We start from the raw sequence: 5,098 nt of genomic DNA, 5'->3' as shown, positions 1-5,098 counted from the left end.
AATTTTTAATCATCACAATTTCTCTCTAAAATATCTGACTTATCCGTTTATAGAATTCGTTATTTTGCATTGTCATTCTTCACCGTAATTTTAATTTGAGTGAAACCAACCCCAAAACAACCGCGTGAAAGTGACTATATTACCCTCTGATTATTTTCCAACTTAGGGTAAGTTGACTTGATTCAATTTCGAAATTGTCATCTTTAGAGTATCTTTTCATAGTTTGTTTTTAACTTTTACACATAAAATGTAGAGTTAGATTGATTGAACGATAAGGAGTCAAAGAACAAAGACTTTTTTCTTGTAGACTCGTATTCAGGTGTGAAAGTGTCAAAATAAGGTAAGAGGTGAGAGGACGTTTGGTTTCATGAGTATATTATAATGTGAGATGAACGAGAAAGTCGTATTTCTCAATATTTCATTCGAGATTTACTACGCACTGCGGTTGCCCTATTTAGTAATAATTGAATTAATATGACGAATTAGGGTTTGTAGGATTAAAATATGAATTGAAAACTTTTATTAGATGTTATCTGATTTAAATTCTACAACTATGTGGTATATGTGAAAAAAGTTTAAGTTTTTATTTTTAATGTGTTGAAAGTCTTATTTATAATATATGTGATAAAATTTAAATTTATTTGTGGCATATATTGAAGGTTTTAATATCTATATGTATGTTTAAAAGTAAAGTTTTTTTTTTTTTTTTTTTTTTTCGATTCCATTTTTCCACTTAATTCACCAAGTGATTTCCCAACAAATCTGAAAATAGATGCAAGATGCCATTATGTTTTATTTTTCACTTAGAGAAAGAGCAAAAAAAGAGGAAACTATTGTCATGAGATATGAATGCAAATATGTAGAATTATTATTGTGAATATATATAAGTAAACTATTTGGAGTGACAATACTTTAAAAAGGGATCAAACTCTAGATGAGATTTTCATGCTAACCAAGTAGAATGTAGATATGAAAGGTGTAACGTCCCAAATTATATAATCAACTATTTTATTAATTAAATAGGATTTTAAAGAAATTAATTTGGTGTTAAAATTATTTTAGAATATATTTTGATTAATTTTATGATTACTTCTCCTTTTATGTGTGAGTATAATTATAAATATTATGTTTAGTTATTTAATTTATTTTTCAAAAAATAATGGTATTTTAGCAAAAGTATTGTAGAAAATAAGATTTTGAATGAGTTTACATGTAGATTTGCATTAAATATTTGTGGATATATTTTCGTGTGCGTTTGACTAAATGATAAATGTGTGCATAGTTATATTTTAATTATTTAAAACTATTTTCTATTTTAATTATTTAATTTTTTATATAATTATCTTAATATATTAGTAATATTGTGATTAATTTCTTTATTTTTATATATTTTCTATGATATGATGATTTTATAAGTAGTTATATTGTGATTTTGTAATCAATATAAATTATTGATGTTATATTTATTTATTTTATTGTTTTGACTATTATATAAATATGGTAGTATTTTATGTCATTATTTTGTAAAATATTATAGTAATAGTAGTTAATATTGTGAATATGAGAGTTTTGGTTATTAATGTATTTTAAAAGAGTAATTACTTTTTTTTTTTATATAAAATATTAGTTTTGAAATATTAGTAATACTTTAGTAATAAAATGGTGTTAAAAAAAAAGGTTTAATAACACTCGCAATCCCTTAACTTAATTTTAGTTAACGTTTTAGTCATTTATCTTTTTTTTTTCTTTCAGATTTGGTCATTTATTTTAATTTTAAGTGACAATTTAATCTTTTATGTTTTAAAATATCAACAATATTATTCTTTTTTTTACAAAAATTCATCAAAAATTTCAAATAAAACCCACAAAATTAATTATCATCTTCAATATAATGCAAATTTTATCAAATGCATAACTCAAATATTCAAATAAACTCATATTTCCATCTCCAACAACATCAAATTCATTAAATAAAGAATGAAAATATGAGTTTATTTAAAGATTTAAGTTATGAATTTGATGAAATTTGTATTATATTGAAGATGATAATTAATTTTAAGGGTTTTGTTTGAAATTTTTGATAAATTTTTAGAATTTTTGTTTAAAAAAAGGATAACATTACTGACATTTTAAAACATAAAAGATCAAATTGTCACTTAAAATTAAAAAAATGACTAAATTGGGAAGAAAAAAAAAAGATAAAGGACTAAAACGTTAACTGAAATGAAGTTAAGAGAACCGCAAGTGCTATTTAGCCTAAAAAAATTAGTTTTGATAATTGTTGGTTTTACTGTAAAAAAAATAAAAGAAAAGAGTAAAATGTGTTTATGGGTTAGGCCCATTTCAAGAGTAAAAACCTAATTAAATACTAATTGAAAAGAAGAAGAAGGAAGCGTATGAGAAATAGAGAGGAGCAGTCGCACAAAGATAAAAATATAGGGTAGCGGCACTCATATAGAAAATTGATACCGGTGATCATAACTGTCATAGAAAACTTTATCCGTTTTTATCCAAATTTTAGTATCTTGTTTCATTCAATTAGTTAGTCAAATTAACACACTTTCTCAAATTTTTAATCATCACAATTTCTCTCTAAAATATCTGACTTATCCGTTTATAGAATTCGTTATTTTGCATTGTCATTCTTCACCGTAATTTTAATTTGAGTGAAACCAACCCCAAAACAACCGCGTGAAAGTGACTATATTACCCTCTGATTATTTTCCAACTTAGGGTAAGTTGACTTGATTCAATTTCGAAATTGTCATCTTTAGAGTATCTTTTCATAGTTTGTTTTTAACTTTTACACATAAAATGTAGAGTTAGATTGATTGAACGATAAGGAGTCAAAGAACAAAGACTTTTTTCTTGTAGACTCGTATTCAGGTGTGAAAGTGTCAAAATAAGGTAAGAGGTGAGAGGACGTTTGGTTTCATGAGTATATTATAATGTGAGATGAACGAGAAAGTCGTATTTCTCAATATTTCATTCGAGATTTACTACGCACTGCGGTTGCCCTATTTAGTAATAATTGAATTAATATGACGAATTAGGGTTTGTAGGATTAAAATATGAATTGAAAACTTTTATTAGATGTTATCTGATTTAAATTCTACAACTATGTGGTATATGTGAAAAAAGTTTAAGTTTTTATTTTTAATGTGTTGAAAGTCTTATTTATAATATATGTGATAAAATTTAAATTTATTTGTGGCATATATTGAAGGTTTTAATATCTATATGTATGTGATGAAAGTTTAAATTTTTATGATGTAACATATTAAAGTTTTAATTTTTATGATGTTGTTATGAATATATGATTTCTTGATATGTGTAGTGGAAGTTTTGATCTTTGTGATTGTTGCTTATGAAAATATGATTTTCATGATATGTGAGGTGGAAGATTTGATTTTTATGATGGCTTTATATGAATATTTGATTTTTATAAAGAATCTGTAATGTATGATCTTAGTGATATTTGAATAAGATGATTATTTTGTATAAGTTATTTTTAGATCATTTGACTTAATCTTAATTAGCGGGCTGTGTGGGAATGTTTGATTTTGATAATGCATTATCATGTCATGACATATGCATCTGAATGGGCTGTGTGGAAATATCTTATCACTTTTAATTCTAGTTTATATTTTTACTTTTTTATTTTATTTCAAGATTAATAATTAAAATAAAGTTTTTTTTATGAGGAGAATTAAACTGATGGTAAACATAAAATCAAATATATTATGATTATTACAATTTAATTGGCCCGACAAAATTGGGGTATGACACTATAAAATTGTCAAATTTTTTCTTTAGTCCTTGTAAAAAAATCACATTCTTTAGTCCTTACAAAATTATTATACAAGTATTTTTAGTCTTTGTTGTAACATCAACATATATTTTTGAATGATTATTTTGTATATATGTTGGCAACATTGTAAAAAGTTCCTCTACAAAAAATGAGTTCAAACTTCGATTTATAGGTCTTAATTTTAAGAAATTTTATTTTGAACATATTACATTTAAAAAATTCATATTTATTTCAATCCAAGTTAAAAAATTTGAAATTTATGTTGATGAACTTTTAATAATATTCTAAACATCCTTACAAAATATCATTCAAAAATTTAAAAAATAAAGAATGTTTCTTTCAACCAAAGATTAAAACAACTTGTAGAATAATTTAGTAAAAACTAAAAAATGTAATTCTTTTTACAATAATTAAAAATAAAATTTAAATTTTTTGTAGAAATTAAAAATTTATTTAACCCAATATATAATTATCCTCTAATTAATACTACTATATCTTATACTTAGATAATAACACTAATCAGGTGGTGCAATAAATGCTTATCCAGTTTTATAGATTCTTGAACTGTTAAGTAAACTATATATGTTGCAGAATCATTTCACACTTAAAATTACTTCTGCAAAATTCCTTTAAGTTGCAAAATCGCACGCATGCTATAATTTTGCAGAATCATTTCTTATACATGTAATATATAGAGTGGCTAGTGTTGTACATATAAGATATCGCATGCTATTAATGCTACACAATATTTAAGGCATCGCATGCTTTTTACCAAGCATGTAGGCCATATTAATTATTATAGGTAGTATAGACATGCTTTCCATGCAATGGTATTTTTGGGTTGCATTTAGTCACATGTTATTGGTGGTAATAACTTGTCTAAGCGCCAAAAAATGAATTGTAGAAATTCTTTAATTATAGTAGTAATAGATTAATTTGTTCTGTTTTGAACATTGTTTTGTTTTACCTTTAAATTAATATGGTTTGAATTATTATATGGATTTATATTATTTAGACATGTTTTTGTTGTTTGATATCATGTCAGTTAGTTATTGCCTCCCTCCTTATTAACAATTCAGAATAAATTTACATTTTTATTCACGTGCAAAATTTCCCAAATAATTCTTAATATATTAATTTATATTATTATTTGATTTAGATGATTCGCGGTTTTTACTTTGCTTCGAGAGGTTTTCTACATTAAAATTTATGATGTTTATCTACTTTATTATTGTTATTATTATTATTATTATTATTATTATTATTATTATTATTATTATTATTATT

This window comes from Cicer arietinum, chromosome 2 (assembly GCF_000331145.2).
Source record: "Cicer arietinum cultivar CDC Frontier isolate Library 1 chromosome 2, Cicar.CDCFrontier_v2.0, whole genome shotgun sequence".
Classification (NCBI taxonomy): Eukaryota; Viridiplantae; Streptophyta; class Magnoliopsida; order Fabales; family Fabaceae; genus Cicer; species Cicer arietinum.
The sequence above is the reverse complement of the archived record's forward strand: the minus strand, read 5'-3'. Positions refer to the sequence as shown.